Consider the following 10,838-nt stretch of genomic DNA (forward strand, 5'->3'; position numbering starts at 1 on the left):
ACCCAGAGGCCGGGGGGGGGGAGCGTCGGTGATGCACTGCCTGTGGGGAGGGGGGAAAGAGGGAGAATCGAGGTGGGAAACCTCACAGGGGTTTAAACAGTACCTGGAGGGCAAGTTGGAAGGTTGTAACGTTTCAGGCTCCGGGCCTGGGTCACATAGACTAGGCCTCTCTCACACGGGGGGATAAGGCCGGGCCTCTCTCACATGGGGGGATAAGGCCGGGCCTCTCTCACACGGGGGATAAGGCCAGGCCTGGCTCACACGGGGGATAAGGCCGGGCCTCTCTCACACGGGGGATAAGGCCGGGCCTCTCTCACACGGGGGGATAAGGCCGGGCCTGGCTCACACGGGGGATAAGGCCGGGCCTCTCTCACACGGGGGGATAAGGCCGGGCCTCTCTCACACGGGGGATAAGGCCGGGCCTGGGTCACACGGGGGGATAAGGCCGGGCCTCTCTCACACGGGGGGATAAGGCCGGGCCTGGCTCACACGGGGGATAAGGCCGGGCCTCTCTCACACAGGGGGATAAGGCCGGGCCTCTCTCACTTCGGGGAGATAAGGCCGGGCCTCTCTCACACAGGAGATAAGGCCGGGCCTCTCTCACACGGGGGATAAGGCCGGGCCTCTCTCACACGGGAGATAAGGCCGGGCCTATCTCACACGGGGGATAAGGCCGGGCCTCTCTCACACGGGGGGATAAGGCCGGGCCTCTCTCACACGGGGGGATAAGGCCGGGCCTCTCTCACACGGGGGGATAAGGCCGGGCCTCTCTCACACGGGGGATAAGGCCAGGCCTGGCTCACACGGGGGGATAAGGCCGGGCCTCTCTCACACGGGGGGATAAGGCCGGGCCTCTCTCACACGGGGGGATAAGGCCGGGCCTCTCTCACATGGGGGGATAAGGCCGGGCCTCTCTCACACGGGGGATAAGGCCAGGCCTGGCTCACACGGGGGATAAGGCCGGGCCTCTCTCACACGGGGGATAAGGCCGGGCCTCTCTCACACGGGGGGATAAGGCCGGGCCTGGCTCACACGGGGGATAAGGCCGGGCCTCTCTCACACGGGGGGATAAGGCCGGGCCTCTCTCACACGGGGGATAAGGCCGGGCCTGGGTCACACGGGGGGATAAGGCCGGGCCTCTCTCACACGGGGGGATAAGGCCGGGCCTGGCTCACACGGGGGATAAGGCCGGGCCTCTCTCACACAGGGGGATAAGGCCGGGCCTCTCTCACTTCGGGGAGATAAGGCCGGGCCTCTCTCACACAGGAGATAAGGCCGGGCCTCTCTCACACGGGGGGATAAGGCCGGGCCTCTCTCACACGGGAGATAAGGCCGGGCCTATCTCACACGGGGGATAAGGCCGGGCCTCTCTCACACGGGGGGATAAGGCCGGGCCTCTCTCACACGGGGGGATAAGGCCGGGCCTCTCTCACACGGGGGGATAAGGCCGGGCCTCTCTCACACGGGGGATAAGGCCAGGCCTGGCTCACACGGGGGGATAAGGCCGGGCCTCTCTCACACGGGGGGATAAGGCCGGGCCTCTCTCACACGGGGGGATAAGGCCGGGCCTCTCTCACTTCGGGGAGATAAGGCCGGGCCTCTCTCACACGGGGGGATAAGGCCGGGCCTCTCTCACACGGGGGGATAAGGCCGGGCCTCTCTCACACGGGGGGATAAGGCCGGGCCACTCTCACACGGGGGGATAAGGCCAGGCCTGGCTCACACGGGGGGATAAGGCCGGGCCTCTCTCACACGGGGGGATAAGGCCGGGCCTCTCTCACACGGGGGGATAAGGCCGGGCCTCTCTCACACGGGGAGATAAGGCCAGGCCTCTCTCACACGGGGGATAAGGCCGGGCCTCTCTCACACGGGGGGATAAGGCCGGGCCTCTCTCACATGGCGGGGTTAAGGCCGGGATGGCTCATACAGACTTGCCCGGCCTAGTTCACACGGAGAAGCCTGACCTCACCAATCAGATGGAGCTTCCGGAGGAAGATTTGACAAGGGCCCTCTCGATCCAGAAGATTTAAATCACGTGAGATCCACGGTGTGTTGGCCTGGTCAGGGAAGGCAGAGTGTAGTTGTGAAAGGGGTGTTTTTCTGACTGGGATGGGGGGGGTCTGTGACCAGTGATGTCCCTATGAGGATCAGGCCTGGGACCTCTCTCGTTTGCGACGTGATTTGGATGGAAAGGTAGGTGCCCTGGTTCGGAAATATGGAAATCTGTGCAGTTGGAGGTAGTCAGGAAAGCGAGACAGTTGGGAAAACGGGGTGATACATTTGCAGAGGTCAAATGCCAGAGGGTGGTATACAATAATTGACAGGGGGCATTGACATACAGAGGGATGCTGGGCTGCAAGCCCCTGAACGTGGCATCGCGGGGGGAGAGGGTGGTAAAGAGGGCGTGTGGCGCGTCTGCCTTCGCCGGTTGGGGGAGTGGGCCGCAACGTCGGCGATTCACGGCGCAGCGCGAGCGAGGCCGCATTTGGAGGTGGGTGTCACCGCGCGACAGGGAGGGCGGAGGAGGGAGGGAGGGAGGGACCGACGCTGGAGATCAGAGTCGAGGGTCTGGCGCTGGGGAAAGCACGTCAGGTGGGGGGTGGCGTCCGAGGACTCGACGTTTCGCGAATAAGCCCCTCACTGAGAACAGGCAGGAGGTGGAGATTTTGGAAGGGGTGTGGGCCGTTGCCTGGATTGCAGTGGATTAGCTCCTGGGAGAGATAAGACTCGAGCGTCAGAGGCTGAGGGGACAACTTGAGAGAGGATTAGAAAATTGTGAGAGATACGGGTGGGGGGGTGGACTCGGATGCGTAATCTCTGCTGGGTGCTAAGGTCAAATACTCAGGGGCACAGCTTTCAGGGTGAGGGGGGGGGGGGGAAGTGTGAAGAAAATGGATGAAGCACAGAACAGACTGCCAGGGGAGGTGGGCAATCCTGATACCTCAGTAACATTGAAGAAGCATTCAAACCTACTCGGGGTGGAGGGAGGCGGATGGGTTAGTTCAGAAGGGCAGGGATGTACAGGTTAGGGTGGATTGGCCATGGGAAAGTGTCCCATAGTACAGACACGATGGGCCGAAGGGCCTGTTCTCATGTTGTACCCTTCTACGCTTTTTTCTCTATTCTCGCATCGACTTTGTGTCGCTGTGACAGTATGGAGCTGATGGGCCGAGGGGCCTTGTCCATCCTGCACGACTGACGGCTCCAACGATGACCCACAGCCTGGTGTGACCTGGGGCAGTAGGACAAGGGGTTAGCCCGGAGTCTGGGGGGTCAAGTGGAATTGGGAAGGAGTTGGAGCTGACTGGGGAGAGGTCAGATTTCTCTGGTTGTTATAGTGACAGTGCTGACACCTCCCGGCAGCTCCCGAGGGGCCCTGCTCACACCCAGGCTTCTCTCTGTCTCCCCTCACCTTCCTCCCCTCTCTCTGCCCCCTTCTGTCCCTCTCCCTCTCCCCCTCACCTTCCTCCCCTCTCTCTGCCCCCTTCTGTCTCTCTCCCTCTCCCCCTCACCTTCCTCCCCTCTCTCTGCCCCCTTCTGTCTCTCTCCCTCTCCCCCTCACCTTCCTCCCCTCTCTCTGCCCCCTTCTGTCCCTCTCCCTCTCCCCCTCACCTTCCTCCCCTCTCTCTGCCCCCTTCTGTCTCTCTCTCTCCCCCTCACCTTCCTCCCCTCTCTCTGCCCCCTTCTGTCCCTCTCCCTCTCCCCCTCACCTTCCTCCCCTCTCTCTGCCCCTTCTGTCTCTCTCTCTCTCCCCCTCACCTTCCTCCCCTCTCTCTGCCCCCTTCTGTCTGTCCCTCTCCCCCCCACCTTACCCCCTCTCAGCCCCCTTCTGTCTCTCTCCCCCCCAACTTAACCCCTGTCTGCCCCCTTCTGTGTCTCTCTCTGCCCCCTTCTGTCTCGCTCTCTCCTCTCTGCCCCCTTCTGTCTCTTCCTGTCTCCCCTCCCCACCTTACCCCCTCTCTCTGCCCCCTTCTGTCACTCTCCCTCTCCCCGTTTCCCTCTCTCTCTGCCCCCCTCTCCCTCTTCCCCTTTTCCTTGGGGTTTCCCCTTCCCCTTTCGAGGGTCCAGCCTTGACCCCACTCCCCGCTCTATTCCTCACGTTCCCATGTTCTCTCTTGGACACCCCAACCTCAACACTCGCCCTCCGTCCCGACAGGACCAGCCCATCCTGGAGGGGAGGAGAGGGGGATTCCCTCCCACTCCACTACCCTGGTTATTAGGGGATGCCGTGGGGTACCGCCCCCACCCCTCCCCTCCTGCCAACAGCCCCTTTAATTAAAGGAGCGAATCTCCATTATCTGATCAAATCCCCGCGTTCAGGGGGCCTCGAATGTTTCCCAAGGCTCTCTCTCTCTCTCTCTCGGGGCGGGGGGGGAGCCTGTTACTGAAACTCACTGACTCCATGAGTTCACTGGCCAATGCTCTCTCCCGGTCAGCCTCCCATCTTCCAGTGACCCCTCCAACTCTACAAGTGACTCCAGCCCCCAGTGCAATGGGGGGGCAGACACTACCCTGCTCCCAGCTGGCATTGTCCACCACAGAAAGGATCCAGCCTCCAATCCCCCTCCCGAAAACCCCCTTCCCCTTCTGCTCCCGCACACACCGTCTCTTCAATCACTCTCGGGATCGCGCCAGTGGGTTACCCAGCCGAATACACGGCTTCTGGATCGATAGTGTCCCTGCTCAGTGGCGCTACATCAATGCAGGTTCTTTGACCTGGTGGGGGAGGGGCAGAACACCAATCAATGCTGCCCGGCTCGGAGCTCAACAAGGAGGGCCATTTACTCACCCGCCCCGATACAGCACAGGGACCGTGGGGTGGGGGTGGGGGGAGGGCAGACGCTGGCTCAGTGGTCAGCACCGCTGCCTCACGGAGACAGGGACCCGGTTTCAATACCAGCCTCAGGGGCAACTGTCTGTGTGGGGTTGGCACATTCTCCCCCCGGGTCTGCATGGGCTTCCTCCCCCAGTCCAGGGATGTGCAGGTTAGGGTGGATTGGCCATGCTAAATTGTCCCAAAGTGTCCAGGGATGTGCAGGTTAGGGTGGATTGGCCATGCTAAATTGTCCCGTAGTGCCCAGGGATGTGCAGGTTAGGGTGGGTTGGCCATGCTAAATTGTCCCACAGTGCCCAGGGATGTGCAGGTTAGGGTGGGTTGGCCATGCTAAATTGTCCCATAGTGTCCAGGGATGTGCAGGTTAGGGTGGGTTGGCCATGCTAAATTGTCCCACAGTGCCCAGGGATGTGCAGGTTAGGGTGGGTTGGCTATGCTAAATTGTCCCACAGTGTCCAGGGATGTGCAGGTTAGGGTGGATTGGCCATGCTAAATTGTCCCACAGTGTCCAGGGATGTGCAGGTTAGGGTGTGTTGGCCATGCTACATTGTCCCATAGTGCCCAGGGATGTGCAGGTTAGAGTGTGTTGGCTATGCTACATTGTCCCATAGTGCCCAGGGATGTGCAGGTTAGGGTGTGTTGGCCATGCTACATTGTCCCATAGTGCCCAGGGATGTGCAGGTTAGAGTGTGTTGGCCATGCTACATTGTCCCATAGTGCCCAGGGATGTGCAGGTTAGAGTGTGTTGGCTATGCTACATTGTCCCATAGTGCCCAGGGATGTGCAGGTTAGGGTGTGTTGGCCATGCTACATTGTCCCATAGTGCCCAGGGATGTGCAGGTTAGGGTGTGTTGGCCATGCTACATTGTCCCATAGTGCCCAGGGATGTGCAGGTTAGAGTGTGTTGGCTATGCTACATTGTCCCATAGTGCCCAGGGATGTGCAGGTTAGGGTGTGTTGGCCATGCTACATTGTCCCATAGTGCCCAGGGATGTGCAGGTTAGGGTGTGTTGGCCATGCTACATTGTCCCATAGTGCCCAGGGATGTGCAGGTTAGGGTGTGTTGGCCATGCTACATTGTCCCATAGTGTCCGGGGATGTGCAGGTTAGGGTGTGTTGGCCATGCTACATTGTCCTGATTTGCTAATCTAATTACATAGCCCAAGTACCCCCTTAGCTTGGGAGGATTGCTCTTTCTCGTGAGTTCCACGTCTCTTCCACCCTACTCACTGTAGCCAAAAAAATTACCTCAGATGTCATCTGCTGACATAGAATCATAGGACTGCACGGAAACAGACCCTTTGGCCCAACTCGTCCATGCCGACCAGATAGCCTAACCTTATCCAGTCCCACCTGCCCGCACCCGGCCCCTATCCCCCCCCCTAACGCTTCCTATTCATATCCCCATCCAAATGCCTCTTAAATGTTGCAATTGTACCAGCCTCCACCACATCCTCTGGCAGCTCATTCCACACACGTACCACCCTCTGCGGGAAAAAGTTGCCCCTTAGGTCCCTTTTATATCTTTCCCCTCTCACCCTAAACCTATCCCCCTCTAGTTCTGGACTCCCCAACCCCAGGGAAAAGACTTTGCCTATTTACCCTAGCCATGCCCCTTGTGATTTTATAAACCTCTATAACGTCACCCCTCAGCCTCCGACGCTCCAGGGAAAACACCCCCAGCCTGTTCAGCCTCTCCCTGTAGCTCAAACCCTCTAACATCCTTGTCAATCTTTCCTGAACCCTTTCGAGTTTCACAACATCCTTCGGCGAGGAGGGAGACCAGAATTAATCGGCGACTTGACCGAACGCAGGTGACTTCAGCCCTGCAGAACAGATTCCTCTTCCTACAGATGAAGACCATTGGCTGAGGGGTCAGCACTGCTGCCTCACTCAGGGCTCCAGCGTCAATTCCAGTGACTGGGTGGAGTTTGGACGTTCTCCCCGCGTCTGCAGGGGTTTTCCTCCCACTGTCCAAAGATGGGGAGCTGGCTACACAATTGGCAAGTTTGGCAGGAAGCATTGGTCATAGCGAAAGGACGCTTGTCGGACTGGAGGGTCGCTGCTGGGCCCATTACTCTGGAAAAAGTGAGGTCTGCAGATCAGGGCTGAAAATGTGTTGCTGGAAAAGCGCAGCAGGTCAGGCAGCATCCAAGGAGCAGGAAATTCGACGTTTTGGGCATAAGCCCTTCATCAGGGCATAAGCCCTTCATTCCTGATGAAGGGTTTATGCCCGAAACGTCGAATCGCCTGCTCCTTGGATGCTGCCTGACCTGCTGCGCTTTTCCAGCAACACATTTTCAGCCCATTACTGTGTGGTCTCAATATCAATGATTTGGATGAGAATATACAAAGCACGATGAGCAAGTTAGCTGATGAGGCTAAAAGAGGCATTAAGGTGGACGGCAAGGACCATTCCCAGAAACCGCGGCTGGGGAAGTGGGCCGAGAAATGGCAAATGGAGTTTAATGGAGATAAGTGTGAGGTCTTGCACTTTGCAAAGTCAAATCAAGACCAGGGGTTTCGTGGTGAGGCCTTCAGGAGGGCAGTGGGATAGAGGGAGCTTGGAGATTTGGGTGCAGGGTTCTCTGAAAGTGGACTCAGAGGTAGACAGGGCAGAGAGGAAGGCTTTGGGCCTACTGGCCTTCATCAGACAGGGCCTTGAGTATAGAAGGTGGGAAGTGACGTTGTGCAGGACGTTGGTGAGGCCGCACCTGGAGTGTTGGGTCCAGTTTGGCTCCAGGAAGGATGTTATTAAACTGGAAAAGAGTGCGGAAGGAATTTACGAGGATGTTACCTGGACATCAAGGGCCTGAGTAATCGGGAAGGGGGTGGAGGGGGTGGACAGGCTGGGACTGTTTTCTTTAGAGTGGAGGAGACTGAGGGGAGGAGGGTGGATCTGAAAGAAGTGCACATGATCATGAGATGCACAGATAGGGTGAACGCACTCAGTCTTTTTCCCAGGGTTGGGGAATCGAGGGCATCGGTTTAAGGTGAGAGGGGCCAAGAATAAAAGGGGAGCTGAGGGGGAGCTTTTTTTTTAACCCAGAGGGGGGTACGCAGGTGGGCGGAGCTGCCAGCGGCAGTGGCTGAGGTGGGCACATTAATAACATTTGGGCTTGGCTCTGTGCCGTAGGACGATGGGCAGATTGGCCATCCCAAAACTTGGCGAAAGCGAGGACCGCTGGGGGTCAGAGTGGGGCTGGTCAGGAGGAGCAGGAGAGGCGCGACGTTCTGGGCAGGGGGGCCCCCGTCAGCCCAAACCTTGCCCCGGTAGCGTCCAGGTTAGCCGTGGGTAACCCACACACGGGTGAGGGGGGACGTGATAGGGTCTAAAGGCCCCTTCCCCGCGACTGCGTGGGATCCTGTCAAAACGCGGCCGGCGCAAGACTGGTTTAGAAACGGCCTCGAGCTAAATGCCAGCCAAACATCGGGCGCAGGTCGGTGGAGAGGGTCGACGATTCGAGAAGCGCCGCTCGAGGTGACTGGCTGACGTAGGAGAGACCCCGGGCGGGCAGTTAATCCGGTCAAAGAGAATGGCTTCCCAAACGTGTCAATCCGAGGGCAGTTCGTGTGTGTATTGGCGTCGTCTCAACACGGAAGGGGACTGAGCTGAGCGAGACTCTACCCCCCGAGACTGCAGCGGTGGCATTCCGAGCGGGTAGACTTGCCCGATGTTTGGGGAGAGATTTGGATCGAACATCGCGGGCACGCTGAGAGACAGAGCCACCCCTCCCCTCCCCCCCCCCCCCAGCCAGAGTCGAGCAAGTGCCAGATCACCGAGAAACCTGTCCCCTTCCCTGGGGGAAAATGTCTGACCACCCACCTTTTCCTATTCCCCCCCGTGGGTGTGAGACACAAGGCTCCCAGCTCCGTGAGGGAGCATGGTCCACATTTGGCTCTGACACACGCCAAGTCGCGCTCAGGGATCACCCCGTGGGCGCTGGTCAGTACTGCTGTCCGACTCAGCAATACCTTCAACTTAACAATCCTTATCCTCCTGGTAGGCAACTCTTGCCCCTTGCTATGTCACGAACGTACTCCAGCCCCACACCCCCTCCCCATCTCTGTCACCCCCTCCAGCCCCCTACGCCCCCTCCCCATCTCTGTCACCCCCTCCAGCCCCCTACGCCCCCTCCCCATCTCTGTCACCCCCTCCAGCCCCCTACGCCCCCTCCCCATCTCTGTCACCCCCTCCAGCCCCCTACGCCCCCTCCCCATCTCTGTCACCCCCTCCAGCCCCCTACGCCCCTTCCCTATCTCTGTCACCCCCTCCAGCCCCCTACGCCCCCTCCCTATCTCTGTCACCCCCTCCAGCCCCCTACGCCCCCTCCCTATCTCTGTCACCCCCTCCAGCCCCCTACGCCCCCCTCCCTATCTCTGTCCCCCCCTCCAGCCCCTGAAGTCACCAATCCCTCCCAGTGAGCGGCTGTCTGTGGGTTCTGTGACAGACACCGAGGTGACGGGAGGTTTCAGGGAGGCGACACCGAATTGATAATTTTTATTTTTTGACAAACACCAAGCCATACCCGCCAGGTAAAAAGGGATCTCAGGGTCAAGTTGTCACGGATACAAAACCACACACACACACACAAAACGCCTGGCACAGATCCACCCACCCCCTCTTGCCTCCCCGCCCCTCCCACCCACTACTCCATCGTCTGTTGGTCCACTCAGCGTCAATGTCGCTTCCGGTCGGGGGTCCGGCTCCTCCTGCGGCCACTCCTGTACGGGAGACAGGGAGAGAATGAGACCGCGAGCAGCAGGGAGGGGGAGGGCCAGGCCGGGGGGGGGCAGGCTGGAGGGCGGGGGAGGGAGAGAGGGGGGAGGGGGAAAGGGAGGGGGAAAGGGAGGGGGAAAGGGAGGGGGAAAGGGAGGGGGAAAGGGAGGGGGAAAGGGAGGGGGAAAGGGAGGGGGAAAGGGAGGGGGAAAGGGAGGGGGAAAGGGAGGGGGAAAGGGAGGGGGAAAGGGAGGGGGACTCAGGGAGGGATGGAGAGCACAGGGATGAGTTGGATGGGGGGGGAAGAAAGACAGAAGGAGGGACGGAGGGAGGGACGGAGGGAGGGATGGAGGGAGGGACGGAGGGAGGGACAGCCTGTGATCAACTGTCCCCACTGTCTGGCACCTCTCCCTTTCCACCTGGGACCCACCCCCCCCGTCCAACAGGGACCTCCCCCCACCCCCCCTCAGGGACCCACATTTCCACACCCCCACCCACCTTGGACCCAACTCCCCCATCGCCCGGGCACCCCCCCACACGGCCCCCCACCCCCCCCCCCCCCCACCCCATGTCTCCTCCAAGTGAGTCTGACCCATCCACTCACATTCCCACAGCAAATCCCAGCCTCCCCGCACTGCCCCTCACCCCGGGGCTCCTGGCCCCCCTCCCTCCCCCCCTCCCACAGGGTGGGTGGGTGGGCACTGGGACTGCAATCCCCCCACCCCCTCCCTCGCCTGACTCACCGCCTCTTGCTCTTGGGGGGTCCTCGGACGAAGCCCCAGTCGACGCTGATGGGCTGGCCGGCCAGCTCGGAGCCATTCAGCCCTTCCATCGCAGCCTGGGCCTCCTTGTAGGTCTCATACTCCACCAGCGCATAGCCCTGCAGGGAGGGAGGGGGTAGGGGTTAGGGGGGATGGGGAGGGAGGGAGAGAAACAACAATCTCTGAGGGAGATGTGCTGAGGGAGACCCCGCACTGCGCACGGTCCACACGCCCTCAGACACTCACGGTCCCCTGGAGCTGAGGGGGCAGTGCGTAGGTGGCAGCTCCCCCCCTCCTGAGGGGTGAGATCAGCAGTAGCTTCCCCCCCCCACACCCCCCACCCCGTCTCACCTTCAGGTACCCCGTGCGGCGGTCCAGATTGAGGTGCAGGTTCTTGATTTCACCGTACTCGGCAAATTTATCGTGGATATCCTCCTCAGTGGCTTCTTCATGTACCCCAGTGACAAACAGGATCCAGCCTTCCACAGCTGTCAGGGGAGAGAGAGACAGGCCGGGTCAGGGG

The sequence above is a fragment of the Hemiscyllium ocellatum genome, chromosome 50 (genome assembly GCF_020745735.1).
Source record: "Hemiscyllium ocellatum isolate sHemOce1 chromosome 50, sHemOce1.pat.X.cur, whole genome shotgun sequence".
Taxonomy (NCBI): domain Eukaryota; kingdom Metazoa; phylum Chordata; class Chondrichthyes; order Orectolobiformes; family Hemiscylliidae; genus Hemiscyllium; species Hemiscyllium ocellatum.